The sequence below is a fragment of the Geotrypetes seraphini genome, chromosome 12 (genome assembly GCF_902459505.1).
Source record: "Geotrypetes seraphini chromosome 12, aGeoSer1.1, whole genome shotgun sequence".
In the NCBI taxonomy this organism is placed as follows: domain Eukaryota; kingdom Metazoa; phylum Chordata; class Amphibia; order Gymnophiona; family Dermophiidae; genus Geotrypetes; species Geotrypetes seraphini.
The window spans coordinates 109,849,784-109,861,949 of record NC_047095.1 but is presented as its reverse complement, the minus strand read 5'-3'; the positions used below and the strand labels follow the sequence as shown (position 1 = coordinate 109,861,949).

The 12,166-nt window shown below is 49.6% G+C and overlaps 1 pseudogene; it reads left to right on the top strand.

The window, feature by feature from the left end:
• Nucleotides 1–3,627: 3,627 nt before the first annotated feature.
• Nucleotides 3,628–12,166, top strand: part of LOC117346288 — a 51,183-nt pseudogene continuing 42,644 nt past the window's right edge.

Below are 12,166 nucleotides of genomic sequence, written 5' to 3'. Positions count from 1 at the left end.
AGAAACCATATCTTTGGGACAGTGCTGTGAACAAGGCTGCCCTGTGAACTTGTAAAAGCTAAGTTACTCAGCATTTCATATTCTGCTCTTTTCACTGTTTTTCAGAATTATGTCTGCTTAATTTCTCTTCTCCTCCATGTTTCCTACTTTAAAAAACCCAAAAAAGCACACAAAAAAACCCTTCTCATCCCTCTGTTAAATCTTATTTCCTCTTCATAGGAATAAGGGTAAGACTTTATTAAATCTAATTAAACCCTGGTGCTTGTGGCACAGGTTGACTAAAGTAGGGAAAATCCTGTTATAAATCCTGTGTTTTAGGGTAGCCACTGATTTGTTATAGAGCCTGCATTTTTGTTTAAAATACTGTGTTTTAGAGTGGTACAGAGCCTGCATATCTAACTTACTAGTTTTTAGCCATTGTGTCTGCTGATTAGGTGGAGAAGGGAGGGGCTCTGATTTACTTCTAAGGTTAACTGCATTATCTTTGGGACAGTGCTATGAACAAGGCTGCCCTGTGAAATAACAGCGGAACCTGGAGCGGCCCGCTTTTTCTAAACTTACTTTTATACCTATCTTTCTTATCCCTGTACAACCCCAAGAAGACACATAAACCGGTGTAGAAAAAAAATGGCCGCATATTTAAATAACTTTTAACATATTATAAATAACATATACAAACAGCATTAATAACTGCTTATCCAATTAAACCAGCACAATGGTATCACCATTGTGACCCTGATCCCGAGCTACCGGCTTAGATGTAAATGGCCCCCGATCCTGCCATCTAAGCAAGGGTCCGAGGGGTGACATGTCCCCATATGCCCCATTGTCCAGGGTCGTCCGACTCACCAGGCACGGCTCCCAGCCAGCCCACCGCTCATCCCATGATGAGCCCAACCGCCAGTAGCTCGGGATACCGCCACAGGCCTGTAACTCGTTACAGGCCCCCCAATGAACAGAGCTGCGACTAAGGATCCAACACACGCTCGCAACAAGAAGCAAAATCATTGAGCAAGAGACCCCACCCAATATCCGAAAGGTGCATCAGATCCCGGGAAAACAACCCAGAACAAGAAATGTCAACCCAGGCATGCCTAATCTGAATCCCATCCCATGCTTCTACCCACCGGCCTACCTGACGATTTACCTTAATGAGCCCTCTGGCCCACCTGCGAGACACCAGCCGCTTCGGGCGCGGTATAATGTCAAATCAAACAAGCCGGGCACCAGGAAACCAACCCTGAACCACCCCGAGATCACTAATGACTGTATCAATTAAACATTTGCCGCTAAGCGAATCGACATCGTTGCCCCCGAAATGAAGAAGCAAAAGATCTGGCACCGGGCGTGACACCGAAGATCATCCAGAAGAGGCAGCAGCTGATGCCAACGCATGCCCCGCTGACCCCACCAAGAGACGTAGACTCCGCGATGACGAAGGCCAAAGTGCTGACCACACGGTCGGACAGCTGCACGCTCCCCAGCCCAATGGACGAAGGAGTGTCCAATGATCCAAACCGACAGGACACGCTGAACAGCATCTGTAAGGCAAAACCCAGCAGTCACGCCAATGTCCCCAAAACCAAGAGGTTACTAAAAGAAAGCCATGCAGTGAAGCAGCGCAGTCACCCCCAATGCACCCTCCCACATACACCACCCAACCCCTACCAGCTGAAGGGCACCCTCTCTAACCCAGCCCACTAGACCGAGAACCGTCCTGTCCAGAACCCGACGGACGAATGTAACCACGATAGGCCCTGGACGACCAGCGGCCCAGCCGTTGAATAGCCGCAGCAGGCACCCCAGCCTCAAAGGCACTAGTAGCAGCCCCTATGCGGAAGGAGTGCGTGCCAAAGCACACCGACTCCTTGCCGCACCGACTCAGGGCCCGCCGCAAGACCATAAAAAACTGATAACGGGTGAGCTGAACACCATCTGCGTGTAGCAACAACGCAATGTCAGAACTAGGACGAACCGCCATATAGGCAGCCAGGAAGTGGAAGGGGTATGAAGCACAGCCCGCCACTTGGTGCAAAACCAATGTGCACCCCCTGCTCAGCTGTTCCAACTTAGATCGGGCGATGAATAAACGCACCAAATCCTGCTCCACATGAACCTGGCTACACAGGAGACCCCGAAGACCCTGGACGTCAGACGGGTGCACAAGCAACTCGCCCACCCGCAAAGCCCCGAAGAAGGCCAAGGAAAAGGCCGCTCGGAACAGACAGGCTTCAAAGTCTGAACTCGCCACTACCGGCAACACCCCGATGAGACGGGACAACAAGGCATGTGTGATAGGCAGCCGGGAATCGGGCAGCCATGGAGCTACCCGGCCCCAGGCTGCCAACATCCTGCGGGGCAAAAATCCCGACACCGGGCAAGACCAACCGAAGGCCCTACAAAAGAAAGCAAAGCAAAGCCAAGTGGCCCGCCGCCACGCTACGGGAACAGCCCACAAGCTGAGAACCGGCCAAGAAGTCAGCCAACAAGACTTCCGATACTGGTCCGGGGACCCATCCCCGCGTACGCAGAAAGTCGCACATGGTCGAGAAACCCCGATTGTACCTAGTCCAAGTGGAGGGAGCTACAGACCGCTGTAACAAGCACCAGATCCGCTCACCACCAGGCTCCACAAATGCTCTGGCATCGGCGACCCATCCGTCTTCGCTGGCGCCAGCTCCCGAAACTGCAAGAATTGAGAATGAGAAAGAGCATCAGCAAGCCTGTTCTGAACTCCAGGGACCCGCCGCCAATTCTCCGGCCACTCAGCAGCGCACCAGTCCCCTTGACAATAAAGGCCGAAGCCCACACCACCAGCAGCATCCGATTGCAGATCCAGATCCAAACTAGAGACATCAGGATGCTGGATCGGGAGCAACCCATTAAAGTGAGATAAGAACAGCGACCACATCTGCAAATCCGCCCGAATCCCAGCCGTAATCCGGACAAAGTGACGGCGATCATGAACGCCCGACGTCGCCACCGCCAGATGACGGGAAAAAGCACGTTCCATAGGCAGTACCTGCCAAGCAAAGTTAAGGGAACCTAACAAAGACTGAACAACCCGCAGAGTAGGTTTCCGGGTACCCCGAACCAACGAGATCAAGGACAACAACTGACGCACTTTACCTTGTGGGAGCCGAGTCACCATAGCGACCGAGTCGATCTCAATACCCAAGAAGGTGAGACAAGAAGTAGGCCCCTCAGATTTATCAGCTGATAACGACACCCCAAATTCCGCCACCATGCTTTCGAACGTAGACTTCAACAAGCTATAATCACCAGAATCCGCCCCCCCCTACGAAAAGAAAATCATCGAGATAGTGAACTACCAACTCCCTCCTTGCGCGCCGAACAGTAACCCAATGGAGAAATGAGCTGAATAATTCGAAAAATGCGCAGGAGACCGAACAACCCATCGGCAGGCATCTATCAAAATAAATTGCCCCCTCAAACCGAAATCCAAGCAACGGATACGAGGAAGGATGGACCGGCAACAACCGAAAGGCCGACTTGATGTCCACTTTGGCCAACAAGGCCCCAACGCCCGCAATGTGCACCAGACGCAAGGCACTATCAAAGGAAGCATAGCGAACAGAACAGAGATCACTGGGAACGCCATCGTTCATGGAGCGCCCCACGGGCCTGGACAAATTATGGATTAAAGGATATTTACCAGGCTCCTTCTTAGGAATAATCGCCAAAGGAGACAACACCATCACCGGGAACGGACGCTCCCGAAAGGGACCCGCAACCCGCCCCCTGTCGAGCTCCTCACGCAACTTCCGCCTCACTTCCATTCGCAGATGGGATACGTAAGAAGCATTAGAAGCCTGCACATTAGTCTGAGGCAGCAAACATGGAATCACAAAACCCTCGTTAAATCCCCTATCCAGAACCGCAGCCGCCCGCGTATCCCTATATTGGTCCAACCAAGGCTGCATGGCACCCACCCGGACCGGACTGGGCAACCGCTGAATCTCCACCTCACTTGGCTGGGGCGGGAGGCACCCCAGCTCCCTTCTTGGGGCATTTGAGCACTGAGTGCCCTTGATTACACAAGGAGCAGGCGTGACGGAACCGACAGTCGGGAAAGGAACAGGAAGATTTATTAAACAACCAGCAGAGACCTGGGCCCCCCTGGCACCCAGGCCTCCCGAGGGACGAAAGGAACGCACCCCCCCGGGACCGGAAACCCCGACTTACCCGAAGCACCCATACCGGACCCCCCAGGTTTCGCCATATGGGTCAACCACAGATTGATGTCTTGCGTACCCCAGGACATGTGCCCGTTCTCCTCCATTTTGTCGTGGAACGCTTCATCATAGTTGAGCCACGCCCACCCACCCCCACCCACCGAACCACTGATACGCATCCAGGATGGAGTCCGCATAAGACAGCAAAAGACCGTAGTCCTTGGGACGCTCCCGACCCCAGACACTGGCCAACCTCAAAAACACGCGCGTCCAGTTCAAGACATTGCGGGACACCAACCCCACTTTCGACTTCCCCCCCTCCTTCTTGCTTTTCTTTTTACGCTCACGCACCTGGTCCTCCAGAAGCTGAAAAACGTCAATACATGCACGCTTCTTAATCTTGTGGCGAAGCGACAACGGAACCTTTTCCCACAACTCTGACAGCGCCACAAGGGCAGGAGCCCCCCGACCATCGCCCTCCTGCACCGTCCTCTCACCTGCTCCCCGCCGAGGTGACCCTGACGTGGAAGACGATGTCGAAGAGGAAGAAGAGGTTAAAGAAGACGTAGATGACGAAGAAGAAGCCCTACTCCGATGGCCTTTCTTACCCTTACCCTTACCCTTCCCCTTCCCCCTCCCCTTTCCCTTTCAACCCTTACCACCAGTCCCAGCCATTAGGCCATGTTACCCGTGGTCCGGTCGCTTTCGTCCTGTGTCCAGCATCTTCAGTACCAGGAGTGGCGCCCTCCGCAGCAACCACCATAGCCGGACTCCCGCGAGCCGTTTGCACCGGCTCCTCGATGCCAATCCGCTGGGCTTCAACCCGTCCTCCGCACGATCCTCCCGCAGCAGATGGCCCGGCACTGCGCTCACGTCCAGCGGCGATATCCTGGGGGAAAAAATCCAGACAGGGGCCAGCAACCTGCACAGCATGAGGGTAAGTTAGCCCAGGTGCCCAAGCCCCCACCCGCTGGTCCCCTACCCCGTCAATCCCCCGAGGTCCACCCGCAACCGCTGCGCCCTAGCCCCAAGTACAGCCCAGGGGCCAGATCCCCAAGGAGGCCCCCAAGGCCCCAACATCCAAGGAGACCACCAGCCAGGAGGGCCCGCTGGTGACCTGCGACCTATCCCAGATGTCGAGGGCTGGACTGAAATCTCCAACGACTCCCCCCCATCTGCACCACACTCCACTGAGGGAGTAGCCACCCCTCCCCGCCAGCCAGACTCCAACCCAGCACTAGCCTGCCCATCATCCAGTGCAGCCACAGGCACACCAGCCGCTGAAAGGACCCCAGCAGTCAACGGCCCATCTGTCCCACTATGAGCCCCCCTGAAGTCTCCACTGACCCATTTCCAGGCCAGGACACGCCATGATCCCTCCCACGGACTACCGACTGCCTGCTCCGGCTCCTGCGGGTCGACCCCACACCATCATGCACCGCTGGCATCTCCCCCACAACCTCCAGCAGTTTGGGCAGCTGAATGCGAGTGCCGAGGAGGCAACGATCTACCCCCCCCTGCAGCAGCACTCACCGGCTCCAGATCAGCCTCATCCAAGGAATCACCGGCCAGGAGAGACAGCTCAGCCGCATCAGTGGGGTTACAGGGTGCACGCACCATAACTCCCTGCTGCCGACACGCTAGGGAAGCAGGGACCGCTAGGAGACGAAACCACCGAACACGTGGCAGGGCGCAAGCTCCCACAAACCAGCCGACGCCAAATTTGCCTCGGAGGACCGGAAACCGTTAGGGTCCTCCGAGAGCCCTTTTATTTATAGCCTACCCGCCCTGCCCTGCAGCTGCGACCCGACCTATCGGAGGAAACCCCCCATCGGAAATGACCTCCTCCCTATCTCCTCTTTTGCCCTATACTTAACCCTCCTCCCCCTTGTTTTCCCGACAGGCGGCCCCGCGGGCCTTCCAGCTCTGCGTTAGAGCCGCCCGTCGAGACAAGCTCTCGGGCTATTTATTCTAAAAGCTAAGCATTTCATATTCTGCTCTTTTCACTGTTTTTCAGCATTAAATCTGCTTAATTTCTCTTCTCCTCCCTGTTTCTTACTTAAAAAAATAAAAAAAACACAAAAAAAATAAACCCTTTTCTTTTCTAAATTGTATTTCCTCTTTCCCTTTCCCTTCATAGGAATAAGGGTAAGACTTATAGTCCCACCAACCCCAGGGACCACTTTTCAGATATAGAGACCCAAATAATCAGGACTACTCAAATCAAGTCACTTCACAACCAACCAAGATGACCTTTATTCTATGAATCACTGTGGTGCTTTAATTCCAAGACACAGTATTTGGAGGCTTAAGGCTTACCCCATCTGTCTTCAACTTGCTAGTATTAAGGAGGAGCTCTGCAAACTTAAACAGGAATTGAATACAATTAAAGCAGCTTCCATCGCTCCACAAAATCATAACAACTTACCACCTCTACCTCAAAGAATAAAACAGCCAAGGAATAAATGGGTCATATTAGGCTCAGGAAGACTGCGACATGTAACACAGAAACATCCACTTTCACAAATATTACCTCTACATAATTCCTTCGCTCCACTAGTGCACTGCAATACTCAAGAAAACAAGGGAGGTGGGACTGGAACCAATGAAGGTAACTCAAGAGAACAAGCACACCCTAAGCACAAATAAAAAAGCCCAAAACAGAAAACTATTACTATTGGGGGATTCCATCATCAGAGGCATTAATCTTGGAACACAAGGCGAGGAGACCAAAATAGTGACATGTCTTCCAGGATCCTCAGCTACAAGGAGTTCCAGGCAAATACAGACTATAATTAAGGAAGAAACTAAGGATTTTAACACTGATGTTGTTATCCATCTGGGAACAAATGACCTGGCCAACAACTCCATACTTGCAGCACCGAAAGCTTTTCGGGAGCTTGGTGAGGGCGTGAAACCTTTTGTAAAGACTTTAGCTTTTTATGAAATACTGCCTGCATATGGAAAGGGAGAGCAAAGAGTGAAAAACACAGAGGACTTTAATAGATGGCTCAAAGCCTAGTGTCATCAAGAAGGCTTCAGGTACATAGGAGGATGGGGAAATACATGGAAGGACAAGAAGCTATATTGCACTGATGGGCTACATATTACTACAGCAGGAAAAAGAAACCTTGCAGATAAATTTAGACAATATTTTTCTAGGCATTTAAACTAGAAGGTGAGGGTGGTGTATGTATGAAGGACAATTATAGAGACAACTTCCGGCAAAAGAAAGATGTGATAGTAGTAAAGACTAAAAATAAGCAATATCAGCAACTCATTTCTTAGTATTGCAACGGAAAGTGAAACGAAACAAAAATCCATACAAAAAAAGGAGATTATCGCTGAAAAATAGCTGGAAAGCGATGACCACAAATGCTCGCAGTCAAACAACAAAGTTCATGATCTGCAAGCCCTGATATTAGAGGCAGATCTAGATATTGTTGCTATCACAGAGACATGGTTCAGTGAATCACATGGGTGGGATGCAAACATATCAGGATATAATCTTTTTAGGAAGGACAGATGGTCAAAAAGGTGGAGGAGTAGCTCTCTATGTAAAGATCAATATCCAAGTGACTGAAATGCAAGGGACCTGGGGAGAGGAAGAAGCGATATGGATCGCTCTGAAAAGAGAAGATGGAACTTCTATCTACATGGGTGTAGTCTACAGACCTCCGACTTAATCGCAGCAAATTAATAAGGATCTGATTGTGGATATCCAAAAGTTTGGAAGGAAAAAGGAGGCTCTGCTATTGGGAGATTTCAACCTGCCGGATGCGGACTGGAATGTTCCATCTGTGGAATCAGAAAAAAGCAGGGAGATTGTGGATGCCTTTCAAGAGGCTCTGCTCAGACAAATGGTGATGGAACCCACAAGGGAAAAAGCGATATTGGATCTGGTCCTCACAAATGGAGAGAGTATCTCTAATGTTCGAGTGGGTGCTCACCTGGGAAGTAGCGATCATCAAACGGTTTGGTTTGATATAACGGCTAAAGTGGAGAGCGGCCCCATGATACTTAAAGTCCTAGATTTCAAACGTATGGACTTTAATGCAAAGGGAGAGTACCTGAAGAAAGAGGATGGGAGGATATAAGAGAAGTGGAAAGACAATGGTCTAAGCTGAAAGGAGCGATAAAAATGGCTATGGACCTTTATGTGAAGAAAATCAATAAAAACAAGAGAAAAAGGAAGCCGATATGGTTCTCCAACCTAGTGGCTGAGAAAATAAAGGCGAAAGAGTTGGCGTTCGTGAAATATAAAAAAGCCCAAGAAGAGGAGAGCAAAAAGGACTAAAGTGTGAAACTGAAAGAAGTCAAGAGAGAAATACATCTGGCGAAAGCACAGGCTGAAGAATAAATGGCTAAAAATGTAAAAAAGGGAGAAAAAATTTTTCTAATATATTAGTGAAAAGAGGAAGATGAAAAATGGAATTGCTAGGCTAAAAGATACTGGGAACCAATATGTGGAGAGTGATGAGGAGAAAACAAATGCGCTAAACAAATATTTCTGTTCTGTGTTCACAGAAGAAAATCCTGGAGAAGGATCAAGATTGTCTGGCAAAGTTACATAAGAAAATGGAGTAGATTCTGTGTCGTTCACGGAGGAGGGTGTTTATGAGCAACTTGAAAAACTGAAGATGGACAAAGCGATGGGACCAGACGGGATCCATCCCAGGATACTAAGGGAGCTCAGAGAGGTTCTGGCGAGTCCTATTAAAGACTTGTTCAATAAATCTCTGGAGACGGGAGTGATTCCTGGAGATTGGAGGAGAGCGGATGTGGTCCCTATTCATAAAATTGTCACAGGGATGAAGCAGGAAACTACAGGCCGGTGAGCCTCACTTCAGTTGTTGGAAAAATAATGGAAGTGTTGCTGAAAGAAAGGATAGTGTACTTCCTTGAATCTAATGGGTTATAGGATCCTAGGCAACATGGCCAAACGAACCTGATTGAATTTTTTGATTGGGTGACCAGAGAGCTGGATCGAGGACATATGCTAGATGTAATTTACTTGGATTTCAGCAAAGCCTTTGATATGGTTCCTCATAGGAGGCTGTTGAACAAACTTGAAGGGCTGAAGTTAGGACCCAAAGTGGTAAACTGGGTCAGAAACTGGCTGTCAAACAGACGCCAGAGGGTGGTGGTTAATGGAAGTCGCTCGGAGGAAGGAAAGGTGAGTAGTGGAATCCATCAGGGTTTGGTGCTGGGGCCAATCCTGTTCAATATGTTTGTGAGTGACATTGCTGTAGGGTTAAAAGGAAAAGTGTGCCTTTTGCAGATGATACCAAGATTTGTAACAGAGTAGACACCGAAGAAGGAGTGGAAAATATGAAAAAGGATCTGCAAAAGTTAGAGGAATGGTCTAATGCCTGGCAACTAAAATTCAATGCAAAGAAATGCAGAGTAATGCATTTGGGGATTAATAATAGGAAGGAACCCTATATGCTGGGAGGAGAGAAGCTGATATGCACGGACGGGGAGAGGGACCTCGGGGTGATAGTGTCCGAAGATCTAAAGGCGAAAAAACAGTGTGACAAGGCAGTGGCTGCTGCCAGAAGGATGCTGGGCTGTATAAAGAGAGGCATAGTCAGTAGAAAGAAGAAGGTGTTGATACCCCTTGTGGCCGGGACCGTCCCCGAGTAGGTGGAAGGCCAGGCTCTGACCACAGGCAGATTTATTGTAGCGCCTTTTATGTGGCTGGATAAATGACAAACCTGGAAGTCGGATTGTCTAGGAACTGGATTCAGCTTTATTAAAGTTTTCAAAGACAAAAAAAACCAACTGAGAACAGGTAGTTACTTTTGCACACTCTCCAGAGCCAAGTATATGCGCAAGTCCTTGTGTCCTGCCTGGAGCTTCCAGGTTCAATAATCAGAGCAAGCTCACACAAAACCAAAAAGAGAAAAACAAAAAGGTTTGGGATTCCAAGTGCCCCGTCATATGCTTCAGTCACTGGAAGTCGTCCCCAGAGAAAAACAAAATCAATTACTTTCCTTTTACAAGTCCTCTGGAGGTGAGGCCACTTAAAGTTTTTTATAGTGACTTTAAGGCTACTTAAAGTTTCTTATAGTGACTTTAAGGCTATTTAAAGTTTCTTATAGTGACTTTCCAGAATTGGACAGGACTATCTCTGCCCTGTTTCCAGGCCTGCTTGTCTTCAAGGTTTTAATTAACCTGGACTGGATTTCTGGGAGAGTTAGCATTCCCTACTATATCCCACTCTCTCCTACATCCATATCTTCCCCAGGTTCACTCTCTCCAGTAAGACTGTTCATTTCTCAGTCATTAACCCCGTAGCACCGGCTGTCTCTCCACCCGGTAACCTCAGGCTGTTCCTCCCAGCTCCCTCCTTGCCTGTGGGTTGGCTCCTTGTTAACCTGACCTCTGCCTTGCACCTCTCTTGGATCACCCTCCCAGGGTTTGTCCGGCCAGGCAAGATACCTCCCAGGGTTTCCAATCTCCCTCCTGCTGGGCTGCCTCTGGGACAAAGTTCTAGGCTGGGGCTCAGGCACGCCGTAGTAGCTGCAATCCTTCCTGGTTGAAGGTTGATTGGGTTTAGCCAAAGCTGAGCCTCCTTGCTGCTTCTCTCTAGTTTGTATTTGAGGTTTTTTCACAGGCACACCCAGGGGCTTAACTCCACCCCCTCCTGGATTGGTTTTGGGTTTCAGAGAGGGAGGAAAGGAGTAATAGGGGGAATGATTAGGTTCTAGTGCCCTCCCCCTCTGACTCTTAGGCTGAGCTATCACCTGTCTTTGCTCTACCCTTCCGGGCTGTGCCGGCTGTCCCGGCTCCATGCCGGCTTTTCCTGGAACAGGGCAGGATGCATGCTGGGGTTCGTGGTTCTTTTGGCTGGGACAGGGGCTTCCCTGTCACACCCTGTACAGGTCATTGGTAAGGCTCCACTTAGAGTGTTGTGTTCAGTTTTGGAGAGCGTATCTGGCGAAGGACATAAGAAGACTTGAGGCGGTCCAGAGGAGGGCGACGAAAATGATAGCAGGCTTGCGCCAGAAGACATATGAGGAGAGACTGGAAACCCTGAATATGTATACCTTAGAGGAAAGGAGAGACAGGGGAATTATGATTCAGACGTTCAAATACTTGAATGGGTTTTAATGTAGAACAAAATCTTTTCCAGAGAAAGGAAAATGTTAAAACCAGAGGACATAATTTGAGGTTGAGGGGTGGTAGATTCAAGAGCAATGTTAGGAAATTCTACATTACGGAGAGGGTAGTGGATGCCTGGAATGCGCTCCCAAGAGAGGTGGTGGAGAGTAAAACTGTGACTGAGTTCAAAGAAGCATGGGATGAACACAGAGAATTTAGAATCAGAAATAATATTAAATATTGAACTAAGGCCAGTACTGGGCAGACTTGCACGGTCTGTGTCTGTATATGGCCATTTGGTGGAGGATGGGCTGGGGAGGGTTTCAATAGCTGGGAGGGTGTAAGTAAGTCTTAACAGAGATTTCGGCAGTTGGAACCCAAGCACAGTACCGGGTAAAGCTTTGGATTCTTGCCCAGAAATAGCTAAGAAGAAAAAATTTAAAAAATCTAAATTGAATCAGGTTGGGTAGACTGGATGGACCATTTGGGTCTTTATCTGCCATCATCTACTATGTTACTATGTTATAAGGTGCCGATCCTTTGGGCCCAAACCTGAGGCTAATAGATAGATTTTCGCCTTTCTTTTGCCCATGGTGAAAGGAATTGATAATAATCCATTCCTGGCTCCTCACGGGCTCTGAAGGGGCTCAAAAGGGGCGTGTCCTGCCCCTTTGGCCAGACCCCTTGGACATATGACCGCAGGCTGCTTACCGTGGCTTCCCTTGATTTTTAAAGAGCCACCAAGGACCCATCTCGTAGCGCTGGACGCCGGGTCTGCTGGGGGGGCTGCCTCCTCCGATGAAATGAAGAGTGCTGCTGGAGGCACTGCCTGTGGAATTAAGTATTATACTGTTTTATTTTTC